The 12042-nt window shown below is 38.5% G+C and overlaps 1 long non-coding RNA gene across 1 annotated transcript; it reads left to right on the forward strand.

The window, feature by feature from the left end:
• The first annotated feature begins 2608 nt into the window (after positions 1-2608).
• On the forward strand, positions 2609-5506 carry LOC146742182 (uncharacterized). The gene is made up of 2 exons (XR_014929821.1): positions 2609-2644; positions 5081-5506. It is a non-coding gene; the product is annotated as an uncharacterized LOC146742182 (long non-coding RNA).
• The last annotated feature ends 6536 nt before the right edge of the window (positions 5507-12042 follow it).

The following is a 12042-nucleotide window of genomic DNA, read 5'->3' on the forward strand; positions in this document are numbered from 1 at the left end:
CTACATAGATCATACATGTTAGGATACATGTCCCCGACCGTCCATGAGTTCCTGAGTCTGTCCGTCCGACCGTCCGTTCGTGTGTCCGTCTGTCCCTGCGTCAGTCTATCCAACGTCATATTTCAGAATCCTGTGGACCGATTCCGTTCATTCTTTGCATGTGCCTAGTGCCTTATGTGGGACATATGCACATGCAGTGGTTTAGCGATTCGATTCAAAATGGCCGACTGGCAGCCATCTTGTTTTTTGAAAATGTTGTATTTTGGACATGCTTTGTCAGTTGTCATTCAAACTTGGTACATAGATTATACATGTTAGGATACATGTCCATGATGGATCAAAGATGGTCGACTGGCAGGCATCTTGTTTTTGTTTTTTTATGCGGTATCTTGGACGTGCTCTGTCAGTTTTCATTCAAATTTGGCACATACATGTACAGTAAAACCTGTCAAAACCGACCATGACTGGGACTGGGATCTATGGTCGGTTTTCAGAGGGAGTCGGTTTATTCAGGGTGGGCGTGACTTTGATTGAAACAACAATTACATGTGCTGTAAACACGGGACAAATGAAAGACATCGGAGTTTGCCTCCGGTGATTCTACATGTATTTACAATGTGCATTTATTGTATTGTTTCAATAAAATAATTTACCAAACAAGACAAAAATATTATGGTATGTACATGACATCAATTAACATTAAAATAACTATTCGAACAGACCGGGTAAGTATTGCGTATCGTAACTGAAGGCGTCCATTTTGGATGACATCACAACGTATGTTCACGTGAGCTACATGTAATTATCATAATTTATGCAGACAGTCGATTTTGCTGTTAAGTCAATCACAGTCCCTCAACAGGGACTGTGAGTCAATGAATCAAATTACGATGTAAAAAATCATCAAGTTTTGACTACTTTAAAGAACACCTTTTTTTTTCAACGATTTTGTTTTCCGTTCGAATTATGAAATTTTGGATATCTGTCAAGTAACTGGAGTCTTTGTTCTGTAATCTTGTCAACATGTCTAGCACATCGCCATGCGTCAAGTCACTGTCGTTGTGGGGGTCAATAATTTGACTGTCGTTGCAATTTATGTCATTGTTGTCTATAGATTCATGGTTTTCTTTGTCTGCAATAAAATTCTCAACAATCTGTTGCTCCCACTCGCCGTCATACATTGCTTCAGTCGGTATACGTTCATCAAAGTGGAGGTATTCTACAACGCTACACTGTGTTTGCGGGTCTGCAACTTGCTAAATAAGGTTTCCGAATTCTTTGTTGTCGTCTGCTTCTTCGTCATCATAAATTTCAATCTTGAAGCCCCCTTTACGGAAACATTCGAAAGCACAAAATTGTCGATCAGAATCGTTATGGAAAGAAGAAAACTCAATGTCTTTTGAGCGTTGAAGAAGTGATAATGCAGTGTGCTTCACCGCAATTGAAGGTGATGACCCCGATCATTTGTTTATATCCGGGGTCATTATACTGTCCAGACACCACGCGATGCGTGGGCGTGTGGTGTGAAAAATGTAATCAGTTGCCATTGTTTTACACGGGACGTTACTTGTAGTGTGAGATTTGGTATTGTTTCTGTGACGTTCGCGGAATTTGGACACAATGCACACTTTTTAGGTCGGGCAGACCGAATTACTAGACAGCGGATATGGTGCAAATGGTCGGATGGTCGATGTATTCAGTGTGAATATTGGACTTGGGACCGATCAATGCGGTCGGTGTTCGGAGTAAACAGTGGTCGGATTTCACAGGTTGTTTTAACATAGGCGTCTATGGAGAAATTTCGGGGCTACATAAATCGGTCGGTTCTGACAGTAGGTCGGTTTATCCAGGGGTCGGTTTTGACAGGTTTTACTGTACTTTATACATGTTAGGATGCATATCCATGACAATTTGTTTCAAAATCTGGTCAAGGATGGCCGATTGACAGCCATCTGACTTTTTGGCCTTACTACTATATTTCCACAATTTATGTACCATTTTCATTCGTATTTGGCACATACATCATACATATCAGTGTGTTTCATAATCAGATCAAAGATGGCTGAATAACGGCTGTTTTTATTTTGGCCATATTACTATGACACGAAACGCGTGTTTTGATGTAAATAAACAATCTGTTGTATACGCCACTTGGAACTCAAGTTTCAAGGACACGCTCGCGACAACCCCTCCGCTTTAATATGACGAGCACAAAGAGAACTTAACGGGGACTGTGTCATTTTCAATGACTTGTTATCATTATGTGCAGTCCCTTCATATATACACTTTCTGGAGATATTACTATCCTTACAATGATGGGGTGTTGATTCGTTCTGGCTCAAATTGTTCAGCATGCATGAAGCTGGCAGAATTTCAATTTATAACTAACATATATGAATTGCAGAATTCATTTTTCAATCAAATTTTTCTCTTCTTTCTTTTTCATTTACTTCATTCTTCCTTTTAGTTCAGCATGAGCTTGCTTATCCTAAAAGAAGGGCATCTGGCAAAAGTGATATATGCTCATCTGAAATAGCACCGAAAAGATTAATGGCAATCCATTCTCCGTATGAACGAAAGAGAAATGTTTCTTTCACTCAGACTTCATCTAGTGTAAAGAAAAAAAGCAGACAGATGCCTCAAGGTATGAAACTGTTTCAGTATATCTTTAGCTGCCAAAATTTCAATGTGTATTGCACTTCGTAGACTATGACTTTATGATGTCTATTTAAACAATAATGAACGACCAGCCAACCCATAATGGGCAAAAGCTCACTCCATCATGAGTTGACAAAGAATTTATTATTGTTATTTTTTGAAGCATTTTCAATACCAGTAGATTTGCTGCCACTAAAAAATGGAAAATTTCGAGAAAAATCCACAGTGAACAGAACTGTTTCACAGTCACTGGCCTGTGAATCTGAATAATTTAAAATGTTTTTCTGAAAATTGTTTTCACAATCTCATATGGCAAACTAAGAAAGAAACTAGTTTTTATCCATCAAATATTCTTGTAATTAAATAATTTACAGTGTGGTGTGGAGTAGCATTGTAGTGGTCGCTCGAGCGAACGACACACAGTGACAAGTACTTTTGGTGTCCGTCACGACCTTGCACTATGCTATGCTAGACCGCCGCCTATAGACTGACGGAATTGACTGTGCGTAGGAGTGTGTACCATTGGTACATGTACGTTGTCGTATTGTTACCCAATCCAGCAAGTGTTTTCAAACCATTGAGGTGGATTTTATTGGTGACTGTCCTGTAATAGTTATTTTCAAATGCTACAAGAGGCCCATGATTCGATGAATACTTCAAGCCAAACGAATGCGTAGCGAGTGAGTGAACATGGCTGGAAAGCTAGTGGGTGTTAGCCATCCTAGTAGGAGAACAAACAGTGATTTTAATCTTGTTGTATAAATAACAAGTCATTGTTAATGACACAGTCCCCGTCCAAAATTTTGTGATTTGACATATCAATTTGATGCTGATGAAGTCATTGAGATTAGATTGAAACCATTAATAGGAGATGGATTTGTAAAAAAATATGATTTATTGCTTTTACATGAGAATTGGACAATCATATTGAATCAAATTACAAAAATAATGTTCGTGTTGATGTATCTATTGGTATACTGTTTTTGTACAAAATTTAAACAGAAATGTTCATTGCATTCATAGGAAAGTAGGCATGGGTACCATGAAAAACAAAATGGCCGCCATATTTGTTTGAATCACGAAAAAAGTATGACGTGCACCTATAACCAAATGTGTATGATCATCATTCCAAGTTTAATCCAAATCGACCCAGTCATCTTTGAGAAACAACCTCGGACATGTGAAAATGACGATTTAGCGCTTTTACATTAAAATTGGGCATCGGCCAGCCATATTGAATTGAATCACAAAAATCATGCTGGTGCAGATGTATCTCTTGGTATACTATCTTTGTACAAAATTTAAACAGAAACATTCATTGCATTCAAGATAAAGTAGCATGGGTACCATGAAAAACAAGATGGCCGCCATATTTGTTCGAATCACGATAAAAAAAATGGCGTGCAACTACAACCCAATATGTATGATCATCATACCAACTTTGATCCAAATTGGCCCAGTCATCTCCGAGAAACTGCTGCGGACACGTTTAGGTATCAGAAATAGCAAATTTTACATCCAAAATGGCCACAAGTTGGCCATTTTTGCTCTGATAAGAAAGTAACTTGACGCGCATATGTAAGATATTATGTCTTCATGTAAAGTTTGAATGAAATCAGTCAATGGGTGTTTGAGATATAGCTCCGGACGTACATACATACGGATGGAACTAACCCAAATTAATAGTCCCCGTTTTTGGACTTCGTCCGAACAGGGACTAAAATAAGACACCTGACAACAATCTTGTTTCACAAATAAGTGTAGTACTACTATTCATTTTTCTGTACTCACACTCTGTAAACATAGCAGCATCTGCTTGGATGAATCACCCCGGGTTAACCTTAGTTCATTGACACGATTAGGGACATGACAGTGGCATCAGTCGTGGAATCTAGAAGCATGCCTACTAGATGAAATGCTTCAACCGAGCGTGCTTTAACGTAGAGAGCTAACGAGGATGCTTGCAATTTCTCTTCTTAAATAGTTTCTCCTTTATTCGTTTTCGAAAACTACATTGTATTCAAATCCATGGTACAGGGATCAATAATGGGATACATTATTGCGAATAATCTGCTGCATTGACATCATAAAATCCACTGATATTGATAATGCTATAATATAATTAAATATAAGGTTTACTTTAAAATTGCATTACATCATTTATTACATATCCATGTTGATTTGTTTTTGTTATGTTTGACTGACTGGTGGTCATTTACAAAACCATAAAAAATCAACATATGAAAATTACTTATACACCTTGTTTTGATTTTGAGTGATGGCAATTTTTCAACTATTATTTCAAACAACTTCTTTTTGAAAATCTAAACAATTTTGCAGCAACAGATTTTGATTTGCGGCTGTCTATTTACCTTGTTACTTTGTAACAGTAGATTTACTTGATATTTTCTTTTTGTGTTAGGTGCAGAATATAAGATATGGAGTGTTGAAGAAAAGATGGCTGTTAAAAATTATTTTTCGCAAGATATTAGACTTCTACACGTGCCTGGAAAGGCTGCTTGCAGTAGTTGTTTACAACAGAATCCAGTTTTGTGCCATAGGTCCTGGAAAAATGTAAAAGATTGTGTTCGTAATTTGATTACGGTACATAAGAGACGGAAGGATAAATGAATTCTGTTATTTTTGCTGCCAGATGTTATATAATAATGTGGTATACATCAAACTGTAAAGAACTGCTAAAGAGCCGCCAGTTCATATTTGCTACCACACCTGATTCTACATCTCACCTCATCAGGTGCTCGGCCATGGTAGTATTAAACTCTTTTTATAGAAAGGGATTCGTTCCAGCAGGATTATGATTAAAGGTATAGATGCAGGTTCTTGGGCACTTGGGAGTGAAATTTTTTTTTTTTTTGCTTTTTTTATCCAAAGTCTTGGCTATAGACTGTTAAAATTTCACAGTATTGTGAATAGTGGAACATACTCAAAAGACGATTTTAAATTATAGAAAACAGGTACAAACATTCTCTTTTTTGAATGTTTAGCAAGATTAGGCAAGGCTACATACATAAATAATCAAAAAGAAACATGGTGAAAAAAGTAATGACGGGATCTCCATATTATGCACTATATTTAACTTTTTACAAAACAATAATAGGTTTAAATTTGGAACTGTTTTTAATTAATGAGCCTTAGCAAACTTCTTATTGAGTGAATGGTTATGCAAATTAGCCAGTAGTTGCCGCGCTGCGCATGTGCGAGATATATGGGTCTCATATAAACAAAGATGGCACTTTTGACTTTTGTGCAGATCAACGAGTACGAATTGAGACAATACCACGCTTTAATTAAGTTATTTTCATGTTATTGGAAGGTATAGAAGGAGTCACCGGCGGTAGTCAGTGCAAACCTCATACTTGTGATTTTCGTTTGAAGAGCGCATTGGATTGTGGGAAAATCAATGTTTATCAACACACATGTGGCACATGCGCAGCGCGACGACTACCGCGCTTTAACCTCAAGTTCATACAGAGTGCTGGAATCACCTCGTCCAAAGACATTCAAGTTCATACCAATGCAGAATCGCATCTGACGTCATTCTGATTCCAGGAAATCGTAAAGTCCTCGGCACCATAGTATTTAGAGACAAATCTCACACCAGGTATATTCTTTGTCATCCAATAAGGTTGCTCTCCTTGTGAAGAATGTAACAATTCGTGCATGCAATATATGTATTAAATATTTCTTTATTTCTCCACCTGAAAAAGGTCACAAAATATCCTCTTTTCTAAGCAAATTCTGTACTGTAAAATGACTAATTTTTACTGGGTTTAAATTTCACTGATCAAGCATTTCCGGCCTATTCAGTGAGTTTTAAATTCACGGTTTTATCATTTAGATAATTTGTCCTATGCTCAATTGTACATATTCACTGGATTTTAATTTAGCGCATTTTTCAGTCAGCGAAATAAGCAAAATTAAAACCTAGTGAATAATTAACCATTTTCACAGTATGTATTTAAAAGTTAATAAGCCTAACAGAGAGGGCGTAGTGCTTGGAAGTCAGCTAAACTTTGAATTCCTGGCAACTCCCAATGGGTGAAAAACGGTGCTTCTTCGATCTTGATTTATACCAAACTTGTAGCTCTAGACGTTTCTCGATTTTCAGCGAGTATAGACGACGACCACGATGCGAATAAAACTTATCAACTTGAAGGTATAAACTGAAATAGACCTCGTGATGTTGCCCTAGGCATATGTCTATGGTTCATAGACGAACGAGTTTTTTTGTCATCATCAGAAGATTTGGTCCATATACTACGGCGGACATGATTGAAGCCTATGTCAAGGCGAACCTGAATGTAGTCAATGTTGAATGTGAAAAGTTGTCAACAAAGACCCACATTCTCCACAGCATCTGGAATGACTGACTTTTCTAAACTCATGAACCCTGATTGCTGGCCCCCCGCTAGTGCGTAAATTCTATAATCGTCGTCATACCACGTAATTGACTTTCCCTATAGCTGATTGTCTAAAAATTGTTAATCTATTAAATCGAGTGGACCAGCTGTCCACAAGCTGTGCGAAAATCATATCATTTGTCATCTTTAAGAACACTGGCTAGTCGACGATGAATAATTGGAATATTTATCATCAATTCATAATGATTTTTATTGTTTCAGCTGCGGACACATTTCCTGATACTTATGCTGGGTGACTACATGGAGATACAGCCATACTGTGGTGTAAGTCGCTTTCGAACCATGATAAGATCAAAATATAAAATTATCAGAGGCTGGTTGGTGCAGAAATCAGGAATGATGATAGTGTGTGTATCTCCCCCTCAAACTCGCAAATAATCTCGATGCAATTAACGCAATCGTCCAAGAGCGTGACACACCCAATGTGTGTGTTATGGGGGACTGGAAATCGCTTTTCGGTAAGGAATTCTATGAGTTCTGTGCAAATACGGGGACTCTGAGCTTTTTATTTAATACTTATGTTAGCGAGGCGCATTTCAATACTTATTGGCTAGACCATTAGTATTTCATATATTGTTACACGTCGGCCAATTACTGATGTTCATATTATTTATGATTGTATTGAATCAGTTCATTTGCCGATGTCTATTGTGCACGAGTCTCCAAAGCTGGTTCATAGCAACTGCCAATCCGCGAACCGCGCAACACTTCTTAGGCAAATTATTTGGTCTAATCAATATGATTAAGTGACGCCGCGTTAACTGATCTTTGTCTGAAAAACAAAACAAAACAGAAAACATCACTATTCAGCTGGACGCCATTTATTTTTCTGATAACAGTAATCACTGTAGTGACATTAATCAGTACTACAATGATATCGTAAACGCATTTTACCGTGTAAAGTTGAATACAGTTAGACTTTTTCCTGCCCCTGGTTGGAATGATGCAGTCAAAAATTCCCATGATTCGGCTCGTGATTGTTTTCATGCGTGGCGTGATGGTGGTAAACCAAGACAAGGTTTTATCCATCACATATTGCTCAAACAAAAGCGGAATCTTTGGCAAAATCCCTTATAAATGAAGAGTGCAATGAATTTAGGAAGGGCGTACAGTATACGGAAATGTGTGACATCGCCCTCTACGGTTGGGTGAATCAGAAATGTCGGTTATATGGGCTGGTCATTTTCATTGACACGCAGATCGCCGCAAACCAACCGATCTGACACATACCGCGCGTGGAACTATGGGAAAAGTGGTCGAAACTATTTTCACTTTGTGTCAACACAGGTGGCGCTATTCGGTTGGTTTGCGGCGATCTGCGTGTCAATGCAATATTGAGAAAAATTAGACCTTTGACCTCTCAATTTACATGCATTTTAATGTTAATAAAATAAGATATTCTGATGAGTGTTGTGTATTATTTTAATTGATGAACTCATTAAAGATTAAATCTTGCTAAAAATCGGGGGAGGATGTGTTCAAAACAAGAAAAATACTTTTATATAATTCCGCGGCAGAAACGCTGAGAAAAATGGTAGCGGATGGATATTTAGCCTTCAGAGGCTAGTTATGCGTCATAAGACATTGGCTGGTTCCCGCCTCAAGTGTCATGGCGTACCAAGCCACAAGAAGCCGGTAACTAGTAACGGTTCCGGCATTCTGATTGGTACACCACTTTCTCGTTGCTTGTTCCATTTCCCTTAGTTACCTGACGTCAGCGCTTACGCTCGTGGCCGTTCAGGGGTTTCCTTTTACTTTCGAAAGTTGAGCGAATAAAAAAAAACTGTTTCTTTTGTTATAAATTTGCATATAACATATGAAATCTGTAAATCTAAGCAGGCAGTATGTATGAGCATTGCTTTATTGTAGTATTACAGACACGTTTACGCAGAACGGAACTTGGAATGTTTTCAAATTACGTCACTCAGTCACGTGCCTTCCGGCCGGAAAACCGGCCCAAATGGAACAATATGGCGATTACTAGTTACCTGCGGCCCATTGACGCTACAGGTCGGCGTCTTCTACACCGGGACAGCGCTTCCGGTGACGACACAACGACCTGCGTCCTACCTGCCATTCGCAAAGGACGCCGGGAACCAGCGAACATAAGACACAGGTCTGTGTTGAATAGCGCCACCTGTGTTGACACAATGGGTCATTTTGATTCTCATTTGAATTCTATGAAGAATGACAATTGCAAAGAATAGTGCAACATTATATTTCTGATTGTGCTAATAATGACTATGGTGTGTCTAGTGTGGATATGATCGGGAAGCGTCTCCTTCAAAGTTTCATGTGACACTGTGCTGTGTATGCTAACTCATAGGTAAATACGCATTTGTCAATGTGTATTTCGTTTGTTCACAGATATATCTATGTCAAGATGACTTATGTAATCCTTATTCTATTGAAAGATACAAACAGAGATGTAACCAGTAACAACTACCGACCTTTAGCACTTGCAACAGTCATATCGAGGCTTGTGTTTTTTTATATTATTTATCTCAATCTTAAATTTTAAAGATACAAACAGAGATGTAACCAGTAACAACTACCGACCTATAGCACTTGCAACAGTCATATCGAGGCTTGTTTTTTTTTTTATTATTTATCTCAATTTTAAATTTAATGAACGTGGGCAGACGTCAAATGAAATCGTCTGCTCTCGAGCCTATATAATCCTGAAAGGTGATCCTGGAATATGCTGTTGTATTAGTTATTACATTTCTTATTATGTTTGTTTGTTTGTTTGTTCTGTTATTGCTATGGATTTTATGGTCTGAATAAAATAATAATCATAATAGCGGAGAGCCTTTCAGCCGATCATATTGGGTGGTACAAAATCCGTTCAAAGCGTCGATATCTGTGGTCATCCATCAATGGAGAATATGTTTTCTACAGATGACGAACAAACACACAATGAAACAAAGTTGTCGATTATAGCTACAATCTACTCACTAGAGGGCGTGATTTAGCACGCTGAGGAGGTATCCTCGGGGGCGGAGCTAAGTCATGAGGCGTTCCACGTTGCTAAGACGCGTACTACTGTACATGCATTTCTATGGGCTCTGTGCGCGCTGCTGTGGAACGCCGGTCGAGCCGGTGAAAATTCGAGAAAACAATACAAACTCAACTTTGAAGTAAATCCTGAACAACCAAATTTATATATGTTACACACGTAGGGCTAATGTTGTTATACTGTTCAGGGGAGTCTCAACCACCATCCCAAAGTACCGTTTTTGCGAGTTTTTTGCCTTTGTTTTCACCGGCATGGTTGCCAAGCGGTGAAAATGCCCGGATGTCCGCCCCGAGGATATTTCTTATATTTTTTTTCTACTTGTTCACACAGTCATGTGAGACCAATCCCAAACAGAAATTCTGTGTTTACTACGCATCATTGCTAGTGAAATCAAAATGCTTCCCTCCCAACTAATCTTAAAAATGCAAATTGACCATAAACAGGATGTCAATTTCTCCAGACAATAGAATTAACTAAGAGTCGTGGCGATTGTTCAACCCGGATACGAAGATTCGAGTGTAATCATGGACGTGCACCCAACAACCTATGCGGTCACCACGCAGAGTCGGGTAACGTGGACATACACTACAACAAAGATACAATATTGATTTTACGTACGTTTATCCTCAGACGACTATTAAAACTAATGAGATTTAAACCAACTAACAGAGCGGAAAGTACTGTGTTTGGAAATTCATTGACATGCAAATTCAACAGGATCTTGGTAGACAGTTGACATCCTGGTAGCCATTGTGTGTACCTGTTGAATGCACTTGCTCATATATCGCGGATACAGACAGAAACAAGTTCGAACAAGACATGAAATATTTGTTTAAATTTTGTCTTTCACGTTTACAGAGTAAAGGTTATCTATTGATATGTAAATTTACAGGTTTTTAGTACAATTGCTGACATCCTGGTAGCTATTCTCGGGGCGGACATCAGGGCATTTTCACCGCATGGCAACCATCACGGTGAAAACAAAGGCAAAAAACTCTCAGAAAACGGTACTTTGGGATGGTTGTTGAGACTCCCCTGAACAGTGTAACAAGATTACCCTTGTATATGTAACGCATATAAATTTGATTGTTCAGGATTACTTCAAAGTTGAGTTCCTGATGTTTTCTTGAATTTTCACCGGCTCTTCGCTCGGCGTTCTGCGTTTCTCCAGCAGTGCGCGCAGAGCCCATAGAAATGCGTATAGAAGATAATATTTGGTAATCGTAGTCCATAAAAAACTATTAAAAATAGCTAGACGTTTCGAGCAATGGCTCTTTATCGATAGCATAGAAGAAAGTGTTATAACGTACAGGTAGAACATAGGAACGTAAGAACGCGCATGAACTATAAGTTAGAATCACAAAAAAATCCACAATAGAACAAATAACGCGCCTTAAGCCTGGCGCACACGAGAGCTATCAGCTCAGGCAAAATTCATTCGTGGCTGTTTGCTTAAGCAAAAATCTTCCGTGTGCGCGCAACTTTACGCAAGATTTTAGTCACTCGGGGCGAAATGGTGAATATCTATTGTGTTTGATAAATTTCGCCACTCGTGGCAGAATGCTTTCCGTGTGCGGTGAAATGAAAGCTATCTGCTTACGCGTACTCGTAAGTGCGCATGCGTCGCGAATGTTTACCTAACAACAAAATGGCTGCGCCCACGGACTCGGAATTTGTGAATGACGCTCTCTTAGAAGAGAGTCTTGTTGACATTTGGCCGGATTACCCTTGTCTGTATGATGTAAGGTCAAAGGATTTCAAGAATAGGGATAAGAGGAACCAAGCTGTATCTGAAATTGCAGAGAAGCTCAATAAAACAGGTATATTATGTAATTAGATAATACCGGTAATAATTTTGTGAAATTTTTACGCATCTCAATTTTTTGCAGGGTTACAAAGTAGGTTTCAAAAGCAAAATTGAGT

This window comes from Saccoglossus kowalevskii, chromosome 6, assembly GCF_978046115.1.
Source record: "Saccoglossus kowalevskii chromosome 6, keSacKowa6.1, whole genome shotgun sequence".
Classification (NCBI taxonomy): domain Eukaryota; kingdom Metazoa; phylum Hemichordata; class Enteropneusta; family Harrimaniidae; genus Saccoglossus; species Saccoglossus kowalevskii.